At 43.2% G+C, this 25,837-nt stretch overlaps 1 protein-coding gene across 14 annotated transcripts in view; it reads left to right on the plus strand.

The window, feature by feature from the left end:
* The window catches only part of LOC143766726 (scaffold attachment factor B2-like), a 593,416-nt gene that overhangs the window by 80,134 nt on the left and 487,445 nt on the right, over positions 1-25,837 (plus strand). The window lies entirely within an intron of this gene.

The raw sequence follows: 25,837 nt of genomic DNA on the forward strand, positions 1-25,837 counted from the left end.
AGCAAAGTCTTGGTACTTTATTCACTTCATATCAAAAAATAGAGGATAAAACAACAGCACAATATAATTAAAAACACTATCTACACGTTTCTGGTGACATAGCACCCTTAGTCATGATAACTTTAGTGCAGCCTGTTCTATGCTTTTATGCTAGCACCCAGTAGGCACACCGGTGCTATAACTAATTACAAAAGGTAATCTAGTCAAAATGAAAAACACATGATAGTGTGTGCAAGCTGCAATTAGTTGCACAAGACAGATGGAAAAAAAGCACAGAAAAAAAAAAAAAAAAAAACACAACAAGCAGACTACATGTATACTTTGGCTATATAAAAGGAAATACAGAATACATATATGTCATTCCATAATAATTCGTTGTTTACAAATGAAGCATGTGGAGTTATGTGACATATAATAATAAATATCCAAAAAGTTTTTGATATATCAAATTCTTTATGAAGTAGCTGGAAGAAAATGATTAGAGCAATGTCATAATGAAAGACCTGTTGGGTGTTTCATTTATATGTTCCAAGATAATCATTCGAAGAGAATTTTTATTCAAAGAAGATTTTTACAGGATCTTGAGCGATCTCTAAATCGGAGACCTATGAAGATATATAAATAAATAAAGAATTCTAATTATTGGCATAATGATGGTTAGAAGGATACAAAAAATGATTAAGGAGGCGGATATTAATTTACTGGATAAGAAACCTATGGACTGCATTGGAGACATTCGGGGGCAAAAGTAAATGTGAAACAGTGGAGCAGCGGTCAGCTACACAGAGAAGAGGAGAACATCGCAAGTCTGTAGATCTGACAGGTGAGTTCGAGCACCATAAAGGTGCTGATACCTGTCATTAAGAAAAAATATATATATTTTGTTAGTATACATACTTAATGAGACACCTCGATTGTATATGAAGACCTGTATCCGACAAAAGCTGCAGAAAAGAAAAATTTCATAAATAATAATATTACACACCAATAGGGAGTGATGTTAACACGAGCATTAGCTCGAACGCCCAAACCATGTCTGGAAACCGATGTCCGGCGAAAGCAGAAAAATGGAGATGGCACTACATATTGCAATTTTCCCGAACTGAATCCATTATGGATGTTTGTTATATTTGCTTTACTGTTATTATGATAGGATATAAATCCCAAAGGGGAAAAAAAAAAAAAAAAAAAAAAAAAAATTATTAAAATTAAGTTATATACGGTTTAAGGAAAATGACACTAATAGAAAAGCATGATGTCCTTTCTCTTGTTGAGACCATGAGGTATTCTGGTCCCCAATTTAAAGATCCACCAAGTCTCCCTGTTTCTAAGGGTAATCTCAGTATCTCCTCCTCTAAAGGGTCTATGTGTCCTCTCAATTGCGTAAACTTTTAATGAGTTGAGGTTCGATTGATGTTGGTTAATAAAATGTTGTGACACTTGTGACATATTTCTATGGGTGTTACCATTTTCCACATCATAAATATGCTCACGGATTCTTGTTTTAAGTGGACGTATCGTGCTCCCCACATACTTAAGATGGCAAATTGTACATTCCATAATGTAAACCACGTTGGTGGTGTTACAATTAAGGAATGTTTTAATTTGGTACGTTTTTTGGTTGTTTGCATCTGTGAAGTCGGAGCATTTCTGTGTAAATTTACAGATTTTACAGATTGAGACACCACATTTGTGGAAGCCCTTAATGTTAAGCCAGTTGGAAGGCTGAGCATGGGATGTGTTTAAAGAGCTGGGTGATAAACTAAAGCCCAATGATGGTGCTTTTCTTGACACAATTCTGCATCCGTGTTTTAGAATGGACGCAATATCAGGATCTTCCCGTAAGATGGTTAGGTTGTTTCTCATCAGTTTACTGATAGAAGCAAATTGGTTGCTATATTGAAAGACAACGGTAATAGGGTTAGTGGAACCTGTTTTTTTATTCTGTTTTGATTTAAACCGTGGTTTTTTCTCCACTATTTTTTCCGCCCTTTGTAAATACCCTTTGCTGTAACCTCTCTGTGTGAGTCTTGCTTTGATTTCCTCAACCTCTCTAGAATAATCTTCCTGTGTGCTGCGTCCACTGGAGTTACTGAAGACTCAGACTCAGAACCCTTACAGGCATCAAAAAACTCCTACTTCAAGAAAAGCAAGCCTCCATTCAACAACAAAAAAAGGTTTACCGTAGAAAGGGAAGGAAACACCGATGCCAACAGAAATCCTCCCAGATATCATCTCAGACATCAACGTTAGGGCATTTTGATGTAATTAATTTTTCCTCCTCTCTCCTTACTAATGATCAAAAAGAACTTCTATCTCATGGCCTTAATTTTGTACCCAGTTGTAACTTTGATCTTTTTTCTACTATATGTGATGTAAACAGGTTTATCAGAAATATTGCGCTAAAATTGCACTTTAAGGACGATCTGACTGAGGTTGAAGGTAACATACATGAGCATAATAATGTCTTTAAATCGTCTAATTTTGCTGACCAACTGTCACTCATATGCTTATTGGAATTGCAGGAAGAGGGATCTAGTTCGGATATGAATTCAAATTCTTCCATGAGCCACATTAAGGTACCTAATCCTCAATTTTACCCTGTACAAGCACGTAAACCTGTGATGGATAGGTTTCAAAATGTCATGGAAACGCAGCTAAGACTCCTTTCTGAAGGTGTCCATGATGCACGCCTGTATAACAATAATCTCAAACCCAAATTACAACAGGCACTACGAGAACTACGAGATAATGATGACCTTGTCATTAAAAATTCTGACAAAGGTGGCTCTGTCGTAGTGATGAGTAGAAATGATTATATTGCCTGGGTTGATAAAATGCTATCAGACTCTGCTGTGTACAAACGTTTACCCACTAATCCCACCTCAGTGATAAAAGATCAGATTTTTGGGCTCATTGAAGAGGGTCTTAGCTTGGGCTTCTTTAACAAAAAAGAAAGCGACCATCTCAAAGTCTTGAATCCTGTCACCCCTGTGATGTATGCCTTGCCTAAAACTCATAAATATCTATATCCACCACCTATGAGACCAATTGTCTCAGGCATTGGGTCCCTTGGTGAGAGACTGGGGGAGTGGTTAGATCTGCTCCTCCAGCCTCTCGTCCAGAGGACACCTGGTTATCTTAGGGACAGTACAGATGTCCTTAATATCATGAAAGACTTGACATGGCAACCTAACTATTCATGGATCACTTCGGACGTCGTTTCATTGTACACGTCCATACCACACGAGATAGCATTGTATGCATTAAAATTTCATATGGAAAAATATAGTGATTTCCCCCCGGATCTCCAATTTTACATAATAGAGGTTACCCATTTTCTCATGACCACCAATTTTTTCTGCTTTAATCAAATTTATTATATGCAAATCAGCGGTGTCTCAATGGGGGCCAAGTACTCACCATCTCTCGCCAATTTGGTGATGAGCTGGTGGGAGGAGTCATATATTTACAATGTAGAGAATCCATTCAAGGACTGCATATTTTGGTACGGTAGATACATCGATGACATCATTATGGTGTGGAATTCCGATGTATCTACCGTACATAACTTAATTGACTACTTCAATAGTAATCTGTTTAATTTAAGTTTCACCGCTCGCCAGGAGCACACAAGCATAGAGTTCCTGGACCTAAAACTCAAAGGTGTAAACAACATTCCTGTAGTGACATCAACTTTTAGAAAAAATACAGCGGGGAATACAATATTGAGGGCAAACAGCCATCATCTTAAGCACACAATCAAAAGCATACCTGTGGGGGAAATGGTTAGGGCAAAACGAAATTGCAGCACACAGGAAGATTATTCTAGAGAGGTTGAGGAAATCAAAGCAAGACTCACACAGAGAGGTTACAGCAAAGGGTATTTACAAAGGGCGGAAAAAATAGTGGAGAAAAAACCACGGTTTAAATCAAAACAGAATAAAAAAACAGGTTCCACTAACCCTATTACCGTTGTCTTTCAATATAGCAACCAATTTGCTTCTATCAGTAAACTGATGAGAAACAACCTAACCATCTTACGGGAAGATCCTGATATTGCGTCCATTCTAAAACACGGATGCAGAATTGTGTCAAGAAAAGCACCATCATTGGGCTTTAGTTTATCACCCAGCTCTTTAAACACATCCCATGCTCAGCCTTCCAACTGGCTTAACATTAAGGGCTTCCACAAATGTGGTGTCTCAATCTGTAAAATCTGTAAATTTACACAGAAATGCTCCGACTTCACAGATGCAAACAACCAAAAAACGTACCAAATTAAAACATTCCTTAATTGTAACACCACCAACGTGGTTTACATTATGGAATGTACAATTTGCCATCTTAAGTATGTGGGGAGCACGATACGTCCACTTAAAACAAGAATCCGTGAGCATATTTATGATGTGGAAAATGGTAACACCCATAGAAATATGTCAGAAGTGTCACAACATTTTATTAACCAACATCAATCGAACCTCAACTCATTAAAAGTTTACGCAATTGAGAGGACACATAGACCCTTTAGAGGAGGAGATACTGAGATTACCCTTAGAAACAGGGAGACTTGGTGGATCTTTAAATTGGGGACCAGAATACCTCATGGTCTCAACAAGAGAAAGGACATCATGCTTTTCTATTAGTGTCATTTTCCTTAAAACGTATATAACTTAATTTTAATAATTTTTTTTTTTTTTTTTTTTTTTTTTCCCCTTTGGGATTTATATCCTATCATAATAACAGTAAAGCAAATATAACAAACATCCATAATGGATTCAGTTCGGGAAAATTGCAATATGTAGTGCCATCTCCATTTTTCTGCTTTCGCCGGACATCGGTTTCCAGACATGGTTTGGGCGTTCGAGCTAATGCTCGTGTTAACATCACTCCCTATTGGTGTGTAATATTATTATTTATGAAATTTTTCTTTTCTGCAGCTTTTGTCGGATACAGGTCTTCATATACAATCGAGGTGTCTCATTAAGTATGTATACTAACAAAATATATATATTTTTTCTTAATGACAGGTATCAGCACCTTTATGGTGCTCGAACTCACCTGTCAGATCTACAGATTTGCGATGTTCTCCTCTTCTCTGTGTAGCTGACCGCTGCTCCACTGTTTCACGTTTACTTTTGCCCCCGAATGTCTCCAATGCAGTCCATAGGTTTCTTATTCAGTAAATTAATACCTGACTCTTTAATCATTTTTTGTATCCTCATAACCATCACCATGCTAATAATTAGAATTCTTTAGACATAATCGAGGTGTTTCATTTAGTATGTATACTAACAAAAAATATATAAAAATTTTTTTTTTTTTTTCTTTTTTTTTTTGACAGGCTTCAGCACCTTTATGGTGCTCGAACTCACCTGTCAGATCTGCAGATTTGCGATGTTCTCCTCCTCTCTGTGTAGCTGACCGCTGCTCCACTGTTTCACATTTACTTTTGCCCCCGAATGTCTCCAATGCAGTCCATAGGTTTCTTATCCAGTAAATTAATATCCGCCTCCTTAATCATTTTTTGTATCCTTCTAACCATCATTATGCCAATAATTAGAATTCTTTATTTATTTATATATCTTCATAGGTCTCCGATTTAGAGATCGCTCAAGATCCTGTAAAAATCTTCTTTGAATAAAAATTCTCTTCGAATGATTATCTTGGAACATATAAATGAAACACCCAACAGGTCTTTCATTATGACATTGCTCTAATCATTTTCTTCCAGCTACTTCATAAAGAATTTGATATATCAAAAACTTTTTGGATATTTATTATTATATGTCACATAACTCCACATGCTTCATTTGTAAACAACGAATTATTATGGAATGACATATATGTATTCTGTATTTCCTTTTATATAGCCAAAGTATACATGTAGTCTGCTTGTTGTGTTTTTTTTTTTTTTTTTTTTCTGTGCTTTTTTTCCATCTGTCTTGTGCAACTAATTGCAGCTTGCACACACTATCATGTGTTTTTCATTTTGACTAGATTACCTTTTGTAATTAGTTATAGCACCGGTGTGCCTACTGGGTGCTAGCATAAAAGCATAGAACAGGCTGCACTAAAGTTATCATGACTAAGGGTGCTATGTCACCAGAAACGCGTAGATAGTGTTTTTAATTATATTGTGCTGTTGTTTTATCCTCTATTTTTTGATATGAAGTGAATAAAGTACCAAGACTTTGCTTTTTCACCACCTCGTCGAGCTGGATTTTTTTCTATTTCCTGCCTAGAAAAACTCCCCTCTTTCACCTGTCTGTCCTGCCCTTGTATCCTATTAGCTCCTTCTCTGTATCTCAGATCTCACTCCTGAGGACTGCAGTGAAGCGGCGCATGTGCGAGATCTGAAAGGCAGAGAAGGAGGTAATGGGATACGAGGGCGGGCCAGACAGGTGAGAGACGTGTTTTCTGCCACAGCGCTGCTCTTTTTTTTTTTTTTTTTTTTTTTTTTCATACCCCAGGCGTAACTGACGCCTGCAACTTGCTTCACTTACACCTTCCTGGTGAGGCGCCCCTTCTCCTCTCCAACCGCCACATGGCGCCACCATTGATTCAAGACAATTTTGTGTTCAAAAAGTCAAACTGTGCTCCCTCTCTTTTGAGCCCTGCCATGCACCCAGTGGTTTTCCCCCACATACGGGGTATCGTCGTCCTCAGGACAAATTGCACAGCAAATTTTGTGGTCTATTTTTCTTCTGATACACTTGTGAAATTAAAAAAGTTTGGGTCTAAAGTAAATTTTTTTTGTGGAAAAAAAATATATATTTTTTTTCCTTCTACATTGCTTTAGTTCTTGTGAAACAACTGAAGGGTTAATAAACTTTTTGAATATGGGTGCAGTTTTTGAATGGTGTCAATTTTGAGTATTTTCTTTCATATAGACCCCTCAAAATGACTTCAAATGTGATGTGGTCCCTTAAAAAAAAAAAATAAATAAATAAAAAAAAAGAGATGGTGTTGTAAAAATAAAGAAATTGCTGGTCAACTTTTAACCCTTATAACTTCCTAACTAAAAAATTGTTTACAATATTGTGCTGATGTAAAGTAGACATGTGGGAAATGTCACCTAACTATTTAGTGACATATCTATCTCTCAGATTTAAGGGCACAAAAATTAAGTTTGAAATTTACCAAATTATTTAAATTTTTGCAAAACTTCCATTATTTTTTTTCATAAACGCAAGTCATATCGAAGAAATTATACCACTAACATGAAGTACAAATATTCAGAAAGAAACCTGGCACTCAAAAATTGAAAAAAAGCAATGTTCATTTATTATGCATCCAGGCAATAAATTGTTAAATGTTTTCAGTCCACGGACACGCAGTTCACATATAAATTGGACACCGACCTCCAGGCACCAGTAAAATAGGAGAAATAACCTACACTACTGAACCAGGATTGTTCTGATGAAGGTCTAGTGGTGGACTGAAAACATTTAACAATTTATTGCCTGGATGCATAATAAATGAACCTTTTTTTTTTTTTTTCATTTTTGAGTGCCAAGTTTCTTTCTGAACATTTGATACGACAGACTGGATACCTTACTTGGGCAACTACAGCTTACTGTTACAGAGTGCCGTGTTTTTTTTCATATACTATGAAGTACAGTATGTCACGAAGAAACAATCTCAGAATCCGGGATCCGTTGAAGCATTCCAGAATTATAACCTCAAAATGACAGTGGTCAGAATTGTAAAGATTGTCTCGGTCACTAAGGGGTTAACCTGATTCCCTGCTCATCTGCGAATATGAATATGAATATATATATATATATATATATATATATATATATATATATATATATATATTTTTTTTTTTTTGTGTGTATATCGGACAAGACTAGCTGATGCCAGTGACTAGCTGATGCCAGTCAATGGGTGTGATAAAAATAATCGCACGGCACTTGGACCATGTGAGTGCTGTCTGATTTTTACATGTCCTTGAGAACCCGACGTTTCAGCAGCCATGTACAGTAAAATCGGCGTGACCCTGCAGAATAGATATATACACAGGATAGACGTAAAGATATCTGTGACATATATATTTATTTAGTACAGTGCGTGTGCAGCTTACTGTAAATGTATTTAATTACTAAATAATTTTGATTGATTAAAAAATGACGTGGGGGGGTCCCCCTATAATTAATAAAGAGCAAACGTTTGGAGATTAAGTTACCGTATATACTCAAGTATAAGCAGAGACCCCTAATTTTGCCTAAAAAAAACTGGGAAAACTTAACCCCTTCCCGACCTGTGACACAGCGTATGCATCATGAAAGTCGGTGCCAATCCGACCTGTGACGCATATGCTGTGTATACGCATATGCGCATACGCATATGCGAATGATCGCGTCCCTGCAGGCCAGGTGAAAGGGTTAACTAATTTCACCCGACCTGCAGGGACAGGGGGAGTGGTACTTCAGCCCTCTGATTGGCTGTTGAAAGTGACCTTTCACTTTCAATCAGAGCAATCGTAATATTTCACCCATGAAAATTGGTGAAATATTACCATCCAGCCATGGCCGATGCTGCAATATCATTTGCCATGGCCGGAGACCGCGATCTGCCACCGCCCCCGTCCCCCGTCCTGTCCTGTTGTCCGCTCCCCCCGCAGTCCGATTTCACCCCCCCGCTGTCCGATCCCACCCACACATACCCTCCCGGTGTCCGTCCGTCTTCTGCATGGGTGCCACTATCTTCCAAGATGGCGTGCGCATGCGCAGTGCGCCCGCTGAATCTGCCAGCAGATTAATTCCAAGTACATTTTGATTGCTGTGATAGGTTCTGTCGCAGCGATCAAAATAAAAAAATAACCCCCCCCCCCCCTTTATCACCCCCATAGGTAGGGACAATAATAAAATAAACTATATTTACTATTATTTTTCCACTAGGGTTAGGGTTAGAACTAGGGTTAGGGTTAGAACTAGGGTTAGGGTTAGAACTAGGGTTAGGGTTAGAACTAGGGTTAGGGTTAGAACTAGGGTTAGGGTTAGAACTAGGGTTAGGGTTAGAACTAGGGTTAGGGTTAGAACTAGGGTTAGGGTTAGAACTAGGGTTAGGGTTAGAACTAGGGTTAGAATTGGGCTATATGCACACGGTGCGGATTTGGCTGCGGATCCACAGTGGATTGGCCGCTGCGGATTCGTAGCAATTTTCCATCATGTTTACAGTACCATGTAAATGTATGGAACACCAATCCGCTGTGCCCATGGTGCGGAAAATACCGCGCGGAAACGCTGCTTAGTATTGTCCGCAGCATGTCAATTCTTTGTGCGGATTCCGCAGCGTTTTACACCTGTTCCTCAATAGAAATCCGCACAAAAAACACTGGAATTCCGCGGTAAATCCGCAAGTAAAACGCATTACGTTTTACCTGCGGATTTTTCAAAAACTGCGGAAAAATCGTCACACGAATCCGCCATGTGGGCACATAGCCTTAGGGTTAGGGTTGGAATTGGGGTTAAGATTAGGGTTAGGTGTGTGTTGGGGTTATGGTTAGGCTTGGGGTTATGGTTATGGTTGGGGTTGGGATTAGGGTAGGGATTAGAGTTGGGATTAGGGTTAGGGGTGTGTTGGGGTTAGTGTTGCAGTTAGAATTGAGGGGTTTCCACTGTTTAGGCACATCAGGGCTCTCCAAACGCAACATGGCGCCACCATTGATTGCAGCCAATCTTGCGTTCAAAAAGTCAAATGGTGCTCCCTCCCTTCCGTGCCCCGACGTGCGCCCAAACAGTGGTTTACCCAAACATATGGGCCATAAGCGTACTCAGGAAAAATTGCACAACAACTTTGGGGGTCTAATTTCTCTTGTTACCTTTGGGAAAATAAAAATTTGGGGTGCTAAAAAAACATTTTTGTGGGAATTTTTTTTATTTTCACGGCTCTGCGTTATAACCTGTAGTGAAACACTTGGGGGTTCAAAGTTCTCACAACACATCTAGATAAGTTCCTTGGGGGTCTAGTTTCCAATATGGGGTCACTTGGGGGTTTCTACTGTTTAGGCATATCAGGGGCTCTGCAAACGTAACATGACGCCCGCAGACCATTCCATCAGTCTGCATTCCAAAACGTCACTACTTCCCTTCCGAGCCCTGACGTGTGCCCAACCAGTGGTTTACCCCCACATATGGGGTATCAGCGTACTCAGGACAAACTGGACAACAACTTTTGGGGTCCAATATCTCCTGTTACCCGTGTGAAAATAAAAAATTCTATGCTATAAAATAATTTTTTAGGAAATAAAAATGATTTTTTATTTGCACGGCTCTGCGTTATAAACTTCTGTGAAGCACGTGGGGTTCAAAGTGCTCACAACACATCTAGATAAGTTCCTTGGGGGTCTAGTTTCCAAAATGGGGTCACTTGTGGGGGAGCTCCAATGTTTAGGCACACGGGCTCTCCAAATGCAACATGGTGTCCGCTAAAGATTGGAGCCTATTTTTCATTCAAAAAGTCAAATGGTGATCCTTTCCTTCCGAGCCCTGCCATGTGCCCTAACAGTGGTTTACCCCCACATGTAAGGTATCGCTGTACTCAGGAGAAATTGCCCAACAAATTTTAGGATAAATTTTATCCTGTTGCCCATGTGAAAATGAAAAAATTGAGGCTAACAGAAATTTTTTGTGAAAAAAGTACTTTTTCATTTTTACGGATCAATTTGTGAAGCACCTGGGGGTTCAAAATGCTCACTATACATCTAGATAAGTTCCTTGGGGGGTCTAGTTTCTAAAATGGGGTCACTTGTGGGGGTGCTCCAATATTTAGGCACACAGGGGCACTCCAAACGCGACATGGTGTCCACTTAAGATTGGTATCTATTTTTCATTCAAAAAGTGAAATGGCGCTCCTTCCCTTCCGAGCCCTGTCGTGCGCCCAATCAGTGGTTCCCCCTCCACATATGGGGTATCGGCGTACTCAGGACAAATTGTACAATAGCTTTCGGGGTCCAGTTTTTCCTTTTACCCTTGGGAAAATGAAAAAACTGTTGCTAAAAGATCATTTTTGTGACTAAAAAGTGAAATGTTCATTTTTTCCTTCCATGTTGCTTCTGCTGCTGTGAAGCGCCTGAAGGGTTCAGTTTTTAGAATGGTGTCACTTTTTGTGTGTTTTCAGCCATAGACCCCTCAAACTGACTTCAAATGCGAGGTGGTCCCTAAAAAAAAATGGTTTTGTAAATTTTGTTGTAAAAATGAGAGATCGATGGTCAAATTTTAACCCTTGTAACTTCCTAGCAAAAAAAAAAATAATAAAAAATTGTTTCCAAAATTGTGCTGATGTAAAGGAGACATGTGGGTAATGTTATTTATTAACTATTTCCATTACGTCCCTCAGGACAGCACCATGGAGGACGTCCTTCCTTGACCTATAGCGGGACAGTATCATAGAGAGGTTAAAAGGACCCTCCCACCTCCACCCTCCAGTGTTTTTTCCTGTCCCTACAGGGACGGACGTATGAGAGGTTTCTCTTAGAGCGAAGATAGCCTGTGGATTCTCTCACCCCCTATCAAGTGGTCCGTGGCCGACACCTAACTGGGTAGAGGTCCTTCAGCTACCAGTGCTGTACCAGATGGACTCAGAGTTTGGGGGTCTCAACCTTCCCTTTTTGAGAGGTTCCTCCGCCAACAGGCAGCCTGTGCAATGGGCTTAGGGGGATCGTGCGGCAGGTCCAATCCTTCCCCCTGTCAAGTAGCCCAGGGTGGAAATTCCCCGGTGGGGAGTCCCTCAGCCCCAGAAACCAGTCGAGCGGACGGGCTCCTGGGTAGAGCCGCTTCCTTCCGGTGGGGGGCTCTCGGCTCGGACGCCGACCGGCAAAACACCGCTACTCCTGAAAGTTGTGTGGTGGTGAAGTCCATTGTGCTTCTGGTGACGTCAGAAAGGGACGCCGGCACATAGGATCGACGTGCATTCTTCGATGGAACATGGAAGGGGGCACAGGCAGTAATGCAGCATTCCTGACGGTACGCCACTTCCTTCCACGGTAGGCTCTCGGCGTTACCAGCTCCCCCTGTCTTCTAGCAGGTATGGAGCCAGCACAGGTGAGTGCATGGTTTAATGTTGCATTGATGGCCTGGGCCTCTGGGCTGACTCTAGTCTCATGCCTTTGTGCCAAAGCTGTACCTGGAACCCATTTGCAGCTAGGCCTTGGACCTCTAGGCTATGGTAGGGCCATATGTCCAGGCTACATCTCATGACTGGACTTCAGTTAGTTGCAGGTATTGTCTGCACAGAGCCTTATGATTGGGCTTCAGTGACTTTTTGGAAGCATGCTTTCCATTTTCTTGTTCAATAAGCAAGTGTTTCACTTTTCTTTGCAACCTATCTACTCCATCCAGAGAAGGACACAAGGTGTTAATTCAGCACATTGTCTCCATGAAGACTGCCCTCCAGCTGCTGCTCATTAATTAGCCTTCGGGTGGAGTCAGTCTGACAAATGAGATGTACTGTTCAGAGTGGAGATTTATCTGGCTCTTTTGCTTAAACGTGTAAGTCATACTGCTTCTATGCATCAGATTGAGTGCCTCCGTGCATAATACTGCATTATAGTGCCTCTATGCATCATATTGAGTGCCTCCGTGCATAATACTGCATCATAGCGCCTCTATGCATTATATTGAGTGCCTCCGTGCATAATACTGCATCATAGTGCCTCTATGCATCATATTGAGTGCCTCCGTGCATAATGCTGCATCATAGCGCCTCTATGCATTATATTGCGTGCCTCTGTGCATCATACTGCATCATAGTACCTCTATGCATCATATTGAGTGCCTCTATGCATGATACTGCATCATAGTGCCTCTATGCATCATATTGAGTGCCTCTGTGGCATCATACTGTTTCATATTGCCTTTGTGCATCAGATTGCTTCATAGTTCCTATATGCATCATAGCGCTTCATAAGTTGCTTCATGTATCATATTGCATTGTATTGCTTCATGGTTCCTATATGCATCATAGTGCTTCATGGTTCCTATATGCATCATAGTGCTTCATTATTCCTATATGCATCATAGCGCTTCATAAGTTGCTTCATGTATCATATTGCATTGTATTGCTTCATGGTTCCTATATGCATCATAGTGCTTCATGGTTCCTATATGCATCATAGTGCTTCATTATTCCTATATGCATCATAGTGCTTCATATTGCCATTGTGCATCATATTGCATCAAGGTTCCTTTATGCATCGAGTGCTTCATATTGCCTTTCTGCATCTTATTGCATCAGAATGCTTCATGGTTCCTATATGCATCATAGTGCTTCATAGTGACTTCATGTATCACATTGCATCATATTCATGGTTCCTATATGCATCATAGTGCTCATATTGCCTTTATGCATCATATTGCTTCAAGGTTCATATATGCATCATAGTGCTTCATATTGCCTTTGTGCATTATATTACAGCATATTGCTTCATAGCTCCTATATGTATCAGAGTGCTTCATTGTTCCTATATGCACCATAGCGCTTCATAGTTACTTCATGCATCATATTGCTTCATTATTCCTATGTGCATTATATTGCATCATATTGAATCACACGAATAGTGCCTTTGGACTTCACATTGCATTATATTGCTTCATAGTTCCTATATGCATCATATTGCATCATAGGGTTTCAGTGCCCTTTGCCTCAGGGGGTATTATTAGTGTGTCGGGCTTGGTGCCTTTTTCGCCTATGGCTGTGAGCCACTGGGTCAGACCTGTCTGGTGCCTTGTTGTGTGGCCGCACATTGTATCATGGGCCCACCACTCCACATTTTTGTCTTGGGCCTCAACTCCGGATATGGTGTCCTTGTGTTTTGGACCCAGATCCAGCTTCTGCTATTTCATTCTTTACAACAGGGCTTAGTCAAGCAAACAGGCTTGAATTGGCTTAGTAAAATATGCATTTCTTCTGTTTGGAACAGATCTCTCAGGTAGGTTCTACCTTGAGTGCTAAAGGCAAGTCTATTACATAATTAGCTTTAAAAGATGACATACGTCATTTTGGTACATCCTATAAAAGGACATGCTACTGTCCTGGGAGCAGAAAATCCCACGAGTTGAAAGAAGGGACTCCTTCAGCCTTGGAATGCTTTGCCTTAAAGATATTAGGACTATCTACAATTTGCATAGTTTTGGGGGCACCCTCAGGGCACATTTGTTCAGACTAAAGGTACCTTCACACGAAACGACTTTACAACGAGAACGACAACGATCCGTGACGTTGCAGCGTCCTGGATAGCGATATCGTTGTGTTTGACACGAAGGCAGCGATCTGGATCCTGCTGTGATATCGCTGGTCGTTGATTAAAGTTCAGAACTTTATTTGGTCGTCAGATCGGCGTGTATCGTCGTGTTTGAAAGCAAAAGCAACGATGCCAGCAATGTTAAACATGGAGCGAACGACCTGTGAGAACGATAAGTGCGTCACCGCTACGTCACAGGATCGCTCCTGCGTCGTTCTGGAGCTGCTGTGTTTGACATCTCTACAGCGATGTAAACAGCGACGCTGCAGCGATCAGATCGTTGTCGTTCTCGTTGTAAAGTCATTTCGTGTGAAGGTACCTTTAAGCGGTCTATCACGTTCCCTAATCAGTCATTTTATGTTGTGTGTGTGTAGCCCATTCACTATCTCCATCTATCCCCACCCCCTGAAGATGGCTGTGCAATCATTGTAAATAAAACATTTGATACACACCTGTACTTTGTATCTTCCCTGCCTCAATGTAGAGTGTAAGCTCTCAGGAGCAAGGTGGGTTTATTTTGCTTTAATTATTATATGGTTACTTATGACTGTTGTGTTTGAGACTGTCAAACTGTTAAGCGCTGTGGAATATGTGGACACTATATGGATGGAAGTTTATTGTTGTTGTTAATCTTTCCCAAACTCCACATTCGGCAATCAGACAGACAGTTTCTTGTCCCATAAGTCTGTTGCGGTTTGTTTTCCAGGGACATCAGCACTGCCTTTTGTACCTTGTGGTGAAACAGCAGCACTGTGTCGTGTGGCAGAGAATCCCATACTCGCAGCTCTTACAGCAGTCACGGCTCCGAAGATAAATGAAACTGTATCCAGGGCTCTTACTGTTAAAACCCCATAGTCTCACTGCCTCACAGTAGAAAATCTCCCTCCCTAATGAGGAAGAAACCTACTTTTTCTCTAGCCATGGAATATGGTTACTCCCACAATGGCAGTCTGGGTGGATAAAGATTCCTGAGAAGATTGCCTCTTGAGATATGTACGTGCGTAATATGCATATACCGACAAATAAGTTGACATACTTATAATGTCTGGACTAATGACTCGTATAAATGCAGTTCCGAATAATTTCAAGTGTCGGAAGATTTTTACTAGCACTACCACCACCACCTTCATTGATTCAGAGTCCGGACACCCTGTGTCTAACATCAAGTAAAACAGGAGTGATGATCCACGTTTCTCTTTCAGCGCTTCTAATGAGAAGCCCGACGTTGGTAACGGCAGGAGATATTACCTGCCGGATGGTGTATTCCTTAGCTTCAATAATATATAACCCTTCTTGGGGTTGGGCATCTAAGGATTTGGAATAGACGTGATCTCCCGGATGAGTAATGTGCTTTCATCCCAATGCTGTGCCATTATCCATGTACTAACTGTTGTTGGTCTGATATTCCCGCAATCCAGGACCTCTGTCCTGCACGTCTCCTTATAGTACGGTAAGCTGGTCTGTAACCAAGATTTAACCTGAGCCCAGAAGGACCAATGAAGGAACAGTCCTGGGTTATAAGCACATGCAGCTTATTATTGGTCGATACAGTCCTAATTGTGTGGTGGCTGTGACTTTCACTATATTTTGCTGGGCAATAAGGTTCTCTAACCCTATTCTGGGGCTGCGATGTCTATAAGTATCTATCACAATAAATAACTTGCTGTGGTTCATTATTGGTAATGGAGTACAATGGGTGTATCTCACTCTCTGCTCCTGATGCTTATTTCATTTACCACATTCATACTGAAATTGGCCATTATAGATGTATACCAGGCACTCACTACGGTGATTTTTCTTTGCGGATCTCTTTAGATATGTTTTTTCTGATCTTACAGATCCTTTATATATTTACTGCTGTGTTGGTTTATTGCACTGAGCAGACTGCAGATTTTGTAGCAGGCTACACGTTTCCTGTTCAGCACTGGAGGTGTGCCATGTGGCGTGTCAATGACCATCAAATGTTTTGTTTTGTGTTTTTCCTTTATATATTTAGTCTGGTTTTTGCCTGGGACTTTGATTCCTGGGCTTCTGTACCCACCCTGGGAGAGTTGCTTTGGTATTCTCCATGGTGCTGTCCTGAGGGACGTAATGGAAAAAGGGAAATTAGACTTACCGTTAATTCCATTTCCAGTTAGTCCCTCAGGACAGCACCCATAGTTCCCTCTCTTATGTTTCTGTTTTTAGGATTGTTTGGGATTAATCTACCGATTGTTCGTCCTTCGGGTCACCATGGCTCGAAATTAAGATGCAGCAGTTTAATGGTTATTACAGACATGTTTGTAAGGGCACGTTTAGACCATTTTTTTCCATCCTTCGGTGGTACTTTGAAAGAACGGTGGAGGGTGGAGGTGGGAGGATCCTTTTAACCTCTCTATGATCCTGTCCCGCTATAGGTCAAGGAAGGACGTCCTCCATGGTGCTGTCCTGAGGGACTAACTGGAAATGGAATTACCGGTAAGTCTAATTTCCCTTTTTTTGTGTCCCATAACTCTCTGATGTAACAGAATAAAAATTCAAAATTTGAAAATTGCGAAATTTTCAAAATTTTAGCCAAATTTCAGATTTTTTTTTTCACAAAAAAACGCCAAAATTATCGACCTAAATTTACTACTAACATGAAGCCCAATATGTCACGAAAAAACATTCTAAGAATCACTAGGATCCGTTGAAGCGTTCCTGAGTTATTACCTCAAAAAGGGACACTGGTCAGAATAGCAATAAATGGCCAGGTCATTTAAGTCTAAATAGGCTGGGTCATGAAGGGGTTAATGACTCGAGTATAAGCCTAGGGTGGAAAATGCAGCAGCTACCGGTAAATGTCAAAAATACAAATACATACCAATAAAAGTAAAATTGAGACATCAGTAGGTTGTGTTTTTGAATATCCATATTGAATCAGGAGCCCCCATATAATGTTCCATAAAGTTTATGATGGGCTCAATAAGATGCTCCATATTAAAATATGCCACATAAAGCTCCACAAACGTTGATTATGGCCCCATAAGATGCTCCATACAGTCATTTGCCCCATGTAATTCTCCACAAATGTTGCTTATGGCTCCATAAGATGCTCCATACAGTCATTTGCCCCATATCCTGTTGCTGCAATAATAAAAAAAAAAAATCCCATACTCCCCTCTCAGGCGCCCAGCACTTGCTATAGTCACCTGCTCCTCGTTCCACCGCCGCCGGGCGCCGCTGTGTCTTCCATTCTCTGCACTGAGCGTCAGTGCAGAGGACGGGGAAGACGTGGCGGTGGAATGAGCAGCAGGTGAGTATCGCGTACTGCGTTATACTCACCTTCTTTTGGCGCGGTCCCTGGTTCCCCGGCGCCAGCAGCTTCTTCCTGTAGTGAGCAGTCACATGGTACTGCTCAATACAGTAATGAATATGCGGCTCCACCCCTATGGGAGTGGGGTCCATATTCATTACTGTAATGAGTGGTACCATGTGACAGCTCACTACAGGATGAAGCTGCTGTGTCGGGGGAATCGGGGACCGCGCCAGGAGCAGGTGAGTATGATTAGACAGCTGCCGCTCCCCCTCCCGGCCCCTGGGTATGACTTGAATATAAGCAGAGAGGGGCAATTTCAGCCTAAAAAAAAAGTATTAACCCCTTAATCCCATATGACGTACTATCCCGTCAAGGTGACCTGGGACTTAATTCCCAGTGACGGGATAGTACGTCATATGCGATCGGCCGCGCTCACGGGGTTTACAGGCACGAGCGAGTGCATTAGCGCAGCTCCTGGCTGTAAAATGATTTAACCCCTTCAGATGGATTTACTTTGTGGGACGTGACAGATCATCTGAAGGTATGTATATTGTTGGTTTATTATTTTTCAGAGCGAGGGTCTAAAGGTGGATTGAGAGAGCAATAAAATATTAAAACAACCTGTGTGTTTATTTCATTAAAATACTTTTTAATAATGTGTGTTTTTTTTATCCCTTTCATACAATTGGATTAATAATGGATAGGTGTCATAATTGATGCCTCTCCATTATTAATCTGGCTTAAATAATGTCACCTTACAATAGCAAGGTGACATTAACCCTTCATTACCCACCCATATAACCCAAAACTGGTCCCGCCAAATTCAGGTGACCGGTTCTCCTTTAATGGTGTAGTGTCAACCTGCTGGGACTTCTGGGGAGGGCTGTTAGAATCTGCTAAGGGTGATTGAGAGGCTGACATGTTACGACTTGTACACTTTGTACGTTGTGATAACTGGGTTATTGATCTGGTGATATCAGGCACTGTGGATTTTTTAGGTCGCATCATTTAAAGATTTGTTACATTTTACATCTCTGGTCGCGGAGGTTGACTAAACTTATGAGTAGATGTTAGTGCCCATGGTGCGAGCCCTAGTGTGCCATATTAATGTTTCACCAAGGCTGCCTGTTCCCTCCTTGTTGATTTTCTGAGGGGGGTGGGGGGAATTCAGTTCAGCATATAGATATTTTTATAATTGCTATGAGAAGACATATAAGTTGTTAAGAAGAGTCTTAGCAGTTAGAGTAGATTCACACCATGCAGATGAGATTTTCAGGATAAGTTTGTAATCTAGGGGGTTTCCAGTAGCGCTAGATAGTGTGTAGTTAATGTTTTAGTTAGAGAATTTTATTTTCTCCTTCGCCTCATTGGGGGACACAGACCGTGGTGTATGCTGCTGCCACTAGGAGGCTGACACTAAGTGATACAAAGAAAGTTAGCTCCTCCCCTGCAGTATACACCCTTCTGCTGGCTCTAAGCTAACCAGTTCTTGCTTAGTGTCCGTAGGAGGCACACGGACTGGTCTGCTATTCAGACCCCAAAAACTTTTTACCTTTACAACGGATGAATGGGGCGACGATTCTTTCATGTTCTGATGTCCCCGAACCAACAACAGGTGAGCACGGGAGTTTTACCGCTCCGTATCCTCTCCTGCGATGTGGGAAGCCACTGCCTGAGCTGATTTTAGGGGCGACGGACCCCTTTAAGGGAGTGTCAACTCCAGTATCCTCTTCTGCAGCCAGGCCTATTGCCGGACATTCAGCCCTGCCCATCAGGTTTTACCCTCAGCTGTTCAGAGGCACTTTCCAGCGTGGCATCCGAGCAGCCCCCACTGCACCACCACTATTATAAGCGGATGGTACAAGGAGGCGTACGGTTCCTCTCCACCTCCAAAGGGACGATGGATTGAGGGCTTTTCTTTATCCCTGCACCGTCCAATCAGCAGCAACAGCACAGGATCTCTTTCTACTTTCTGACCTGCTGAACAAAGCTGCATACTCGGGTAAGTGCCGGGGCTCGAGCGGTGGAGGGCTCTGCGCAACCGGTGGCTTTTTTCCTCGTTTTCCCTCGTTTGGCACCGGCTGGCTTCGAAAATTTAGCCCCTGGCTTTGGGTTTGTGTAGGCCGCAACCCGGATCTCCGCCCCCTGCTAGGCTGCTCTTCAGGCTCCGCCTCCCTATTCAGGCGCCTCTCATTCAGGACGAGAACTCTATTCTCGGCGGCCATCTTCTTCCTCCTGCCATTTCCGGACACGAGCTCATCCGGAAGTGGCTGCTGCACGCATCGTCGGTATTCAGCTACGAAGGCAGCGTGATCCCAGAAGGGGGACCCAGAATCCGGGTAAGGAGACAGCAATCCCTTCCCTGCACGCACCGGCAGCATAAAGGGACTAGCGTTCCCTGTTTGTTAAATGCTTACGCTGGTCTTAAGGGTACATGACTGCTTTTCCCTGGTCTTAAAGGCGCATGTCCAATAGCTGATAGGTATATGTCCCGTTTTCCCTGGCCTTAAAGACACATGACTAGCATTCCCTGGTCTTAAGGTTTCCCTAGTTTAAAGAGACTCATGACCAGTTTTCTCTGCTCTTAAAGTCATTACTAGCCAGAAGCCGGCCGCCCTTAAAAGTATTTGGCTCAAATGAGCACAGGAGCCCGCCGCCGATCCCAGCTCTTCCCAGAGTACCTAGTTCCCCCTTAGTGGCTTAACATCTGGCGCCGGCTGGCTTTGAAAATTTAGCCCCCGGCTTCGGGTTTGTGTAGGCCGCAACCCTGACAAGAGATTGAACCCTCTGGTTTGTAGTGCTCGCAAGACCAATATACATAGATCCTCCCCTACATGGGAGCTTTAGGCTAGCAGGGGCCACATGTATTCTAGAAACGGAACAAGACTCATATGAATCAGACATCGCCTTGGATCTGGACTCGCCAGAGCCTCAGAACAGGATCGATTCGCCCATTTAGGCCACAATCTCTGTAATTTGACAAGGTCTTCCTCTAGATCACGCAGGGTCCCTCAAAAACGGAAACCCTTAGCGGTGCATCTGCAATTTTCCTGGACAGCGAGCGTCCGGATAAGTGACTCACTGGCGAGCACCACTGTAGCGCAGTGGTAAACACCATGAATAATCGCAAATGGACTTGCTCTAGAAAGACTCTACTTCAAGCGTCATGAGATGCCATTCCTGGTTTAACTGTTTTTTAAGAGCGACTGGTCCTTCAAAGGACACCGATCTCCTCACACCAGCATCAAATGAGCACATGGAGTGTCCCCTCCACGTATACTCTGGGCGACGGGTCCTTCAAAGGACACAGATTTCCTCACACCAGCATCAAATGAGCACATGGAGTATCGCGTCCCAGTAATCTCGTGGCGACGGGTCCTTCAAAGGATTCCGACCTCACACCATCATCAAAAGAGCACATAGAGTGGTCGCCTCACGTATACTCTGGGCAACTGGTCCTTCAAAGGACACCGATCTCCTCACGTCATCATCAAATGAGCACATGGAGTGTCCCCTCTACGTATACTCTGCTACCACCGGGCCTGATGTCAACCCGGCCCTCCAGGGGACTTGATCCCCGTAGATGTACAGATGCCTTTTCTTTTTGACGTCTGAGCAGTTCCCCTCTGCATCGCCACTGTTTAGCGGATGATGCGAGGAGGTGGACGATTCCTCTCCACCTCCCTGTTAAGAGGTTGGTTGATTGAACGTGCAGAGATAAAAGGATGAACTGTCAAAGATGACAGCAACTCAAGAGATGGGATTTTTTCGTCACTTGGCTGATGCAACCGCGCACTTTGCTACCTGGCACCTACCAGTATTCCTGCCCGATGGATCAGCTTTTAAAAATACCATGGACTGTCAGACAATGATTCGTTCCATCTTGCGGCATCGAGTTCAGCGCTTTACTCTTCCTTAGCCCACACGGGTTACCAGACCAATGGTCTACTGGTTGGACACCTTAGCTACTTTCATTTACAGAAAGATTGGAGTAGTGTCCGCAACACATAGGAGTGTCCTATGTAAAATATGCTATACACCTCCCCATAGGGTGCTTGGTCTATGAAGTTTTTTCTTACTGATGGTTCCAGTGTTGGTCTATATTTGTTTGTTTAAGATCAATTCTCTCCTCCTGGGACAGTACAGCGGGCCATTCAAATCTCTTGAGCGGGAGGCTTTCTGGTGCACGCCTCTTTGAATGCTTCTAGTTGCGCGGCACTGTCTGCAGTGAATCCCATTTCATAAAGCTTTATGGATCAAAGAACGGAAGCATACTCTGCGTTCAAAAACAAAAAACAAAACTGAACAAAAAACCTGTTATCACTCCCTTACTGAGTGGTCGCTTATTCGGTAAGTAGTTGGGAGCGTTCCCCACGTGGGCACAAAGGATAGCAGGGTCCTATAGATCCAACCAACAGTGGAAGGGTTTGTCCAGGACAGTCTAGATCTGAGGGATCTTGGTTCCAAATAGGGGACTGAAAGGTAAGACCGATCCTTGAACTCTAACTTCTAACAAGCTTCGAAAAGGTCTTCCTCCTTTGGATGGAGTTCCACCACTCGGCCATCACTTCAATAGGAAAAGCTGGAGTTTTTTTCTGGCATCCAACGACATCAGGATGCTTACCTTCACAAGTCACGACCTTGCCCTTCGGCCTTGCTACTGCTCTCAAAGTGTTCGCCATTATCATGGCGGCTGTCTTGCCCCTCTGGCACTCTGGGTGCGTGGCCGTCCTCTCCTATCTGGTCGACTTCCAGCCGTCCTTCCAGGATTACGCTGAGCCGTCTATATACATATGTACCTTACGATACCCTTCCTCACCTGGGCTAGTGGATAGACTCAGACAGGTCTTCCTTGTTTCCAGCCCAGATGTCCTTTTTAAGGACGATCCTGGACACCTCCAGAGGGTTGGAATCCTCCCTTGAAACAATGTCGTGGTCCTTCAACAGGGAGCCCCCGCACTTGGTCACTCATCCCCTCATTCTGGGCCGGAATGGCCATCAGGCAATTCTGGCAAATGCCAGAACGGCCTGTCTGGTCGTGGGCTATCTCTTCTGCTACGTCGTTAAAAGAAGCGGGTCCTCAAGACAGGGCTGAATTTCAGCCCCGGTCTGTACCTGCCCTCATTCCATCCGATTTGCTATGAGTGTTCTTGGGTAGAATAATAGCAATGGAGGCAGTTCCCTTCGCTCCGCTTGTTTTTTTTCTACAGGTCAAACAGGTTTCCAAAGGTAATCTTTGAGCGTCTTTCTCATCCGGGGGAGTTCCCTTCTTCTGGTTCAATGGTTGCTAGTAACTACGGAGCGTCCCAGCTCAAGGCCTCTGGTTATTTCGGGAATCCAGTATCCCGATCAGTTTTTTCTGGGGATCCCAACGGTACATCTGCGCCTACAGCAGACGCAATGTTCTCTGGCAGGTCTCCCCATTTAAATTCAGTTGGATAATTATCACGGCTGTGCAGTAGAGCGAACATCTAGCAGGTACCCGCGGTCAGACACCTTGACCTATGTACCTCACCCTCTCTGATGGGCCGAGATCTATCTTCCGGTGATCTCGGCAGTACTCATTCCAGGAGTACAGCTCTGAGCTGCAGCTTCTCAGCCTCCAGGGTCTCGCCTCAAGTGAGTGGGAAATTCATCCGGAAGTCTCCCGACATATCTGCCTTCACTGGAGCACTCTAGATGTAGATCGGATGGCGTCCAGCCTGAACGCCAATGTACTCAAGTTCATGATTCGGCTTCGAGACCCAATAGCCATCGTAGTGCATGCTCTGGTTCTTCTGTGATACCAGCTCCTTCTCGCCTTTTCCACTAGTTCCGAGGGTCTTAAGGAAACAGGAAGGCCCAAGTGATCCTGGACATCCGCGTTGTCCAGGTCAATTCAGACGAGTCTTCGTAGCTGGCCGCTCTGTTCCTTCGGATCTTTTTTCCTTATTTCCATCAAGGCAAGGTTGTCCTCAACCGGTCCCTTGTTTCCAAGGGGGTATCGCACTTCCACTGATATGAGGGTATCGTTCTTCCTTCTCTTTCAGCTCCTGTCCACAAAAGGGAATGGATGCCCCATTCCCTGGACACTGAGAGCCCTGAGTAAGTACGTGTCGAGGACTGCGTCCTTCGAGAGGATGGACACCTCATTTGGGCTTCCTGGCGTTTTTTCATGAAGGGCTTAGCCGTGCCTTCGGCCATGTTAGTCTGGCGGATTCTTTACACATCCAGAACTCCTTCGTGTTAGACGTCAGCCTATTTTCACTTCACTCGATCGATCGAGGTTCCTTGGGTTCTAGACACCAGGCGTCAGCAAAGCGCATCTGTCAACTTTGCGGGTTCATCCAGCCCGCATGCACCCTTGAAGCACCATAATTCACAGACCTCCACAGCCTTGTGTCTGGGCCGGCGGACTCTGCAGGCCGCGGTGGCGCACTTGTAAGTAGCATTACACAGGGTCTGATCTGGTGGTGTTCCCGCCCAGGGACTGCTTTAGGACGTCCCACGGTCTGTGTCCCCCAATGAGGCGAAGGAGAAATAGAGATTTTTGTGTACTCACTGTAAAATCCTTTTCTCAGAGCCATTCATTGGGGGACACAGTTCCCGCCCTGTTATTAGTTTATGCTTGTCTTTTTATGGTTAGCATGATGAGCTATGCTCTCATATTTTATTTGATTTAATATACTCTCATATGTTATTATTGATCTCCTACTGCTTTTGCACCGAACTGTTTAGCTGAGAGCCAGCAGGAGGGTGTATACTGCAGGGGAGGAGCTAACTTTCTTTGTATCACTTAGTGTCAGCCTCCTAGTGGCAGCAGCATACACCACGGTCTGTGTCCCCCAATGAATGGCTCGGAGAAAATAATTTTACGGTGATTGCACATAAATCCCTATATTTTGAGGTGAAATTTTCAAATTGGCCACTAGATGTCGTTGTCCTTATCTCCAACAATTATGTGGCATATATTGTGTTCCAGAGATACGGTTTTTGAAAATACTTGGAGAGATGTCTTAAAATCAGAAATTCTTTTGGGGGATTGTACCAGTTACCAGTTTATGATGAGAATGTTTTCTCCTTTGTCCCCTCTTCTCTACTCTGACTTCTCTTTTGCCCACCTCCACTCTCACCTCTTTACTCCTCCTGTTGCTTTCTCTCTCCTGTCTTTATTGTTTTATTGTGGTGTTTACGCCTTCCTCCTCTTAAAAATGACCTTTCCCAAGTGTTTGGGACTGTTATAAGTTGTCCTCAAGTCCCCAGCTCTTTGTAGTGTTGTTCAATATGGCGCCGCCTGTTTGTGGTGGGAAAATTCTCAGCACAGCCGCCGCTCTGGGTCCGGCCCTCCAACAAACCGCCATAGACAGAGGAGTTGTCAGCAGCAGCCTGCGAAGCTCCTCAGTGGTGAGTGATCTCCACAAAACTCCTTCCTGCGGCATCCTCCTCACTAGTGTATCAGAGCTTTGGAGACGCGCTCAGGGGAGTGAGTGGCGGCGGGGTTCTGCACCGTTCCGTGTGCCGGCGCCTGGGGGTAGAGGAGGGGCAGCGAAAGGGGACAGCTCCAGTCCGGGTCTGCAGGGGCACGAGTGGAAGGCGGCACAGACAGTCTCTCTGCACGTTACCTCCGCGGGATACACCACAAACTGCTCCCCTGGTCCTCACAGCTCCCAGTCCCTGGAAGATGGCGTCCGTCCTAATCCCGCCCGGACTACACCGCTTGTCCCCAGCGCGATCAACCATGCGGCAGAAATACTTCCTGGCGGTGGTATCTCCTCCTTGGGGCTCAGGATGAGTTCAGGTTAGCTGGAATATTCGATTATGATAGTTTACAATCTAGTATTTCCTGTGGTGTTGCAGGAGCTCTTGTCAGCCACGTCCTCGCCTCAAAGCAGTCAGGCCATACCCCCCTTTTAATCTTGTTTTTGACATATAACTAGGATCAGACTGTATTTAGAAAATCACTCGTGAGGATATGATCACCTTTTATCTTTTGGCTTGCTCAGCATTTTCAACCTGAATGCATTGAACAAGTTGTGTTGTGATGATTAAGATTTTATTTATTCTGGCACTTAAGTAGTTGTTTTTTGTGTTTCTTTATTGTTGCATATAAATGTTGAATGCAATAAGTTGTAATTTGTAAAGAAAAAAGGAAGAAACTCACACAAACATAAAATCAGATGATTCAAGGCATAAAAAAAATACAAATTTGATAGGTCCCAAGTTGAATCCCTGTACAAATATAAACAAGAACACAAGTAACACACATGCATGTTTTCACAATTTTAAAACGTACGTTTTTTTCACAATTGCGCATCAAAATTTTTAATTTGATT

This window comes from Ranitomeya variabilis, chromosome 1 (genome assembly GCF_051348905.1).
Source record: "Ranitomeya variabilis isolate aRanVar5 chromosome 1, aRanVar5.hap1, whole genome shotgun sequence".
In the NCBI taxonomy this organism is placed as follows: Eukaryota; Metazoa; Chordata; class Amphibia; order Anura; family Dendrobatidae; genus Ranitomeya; species Ranitomeya variabilis.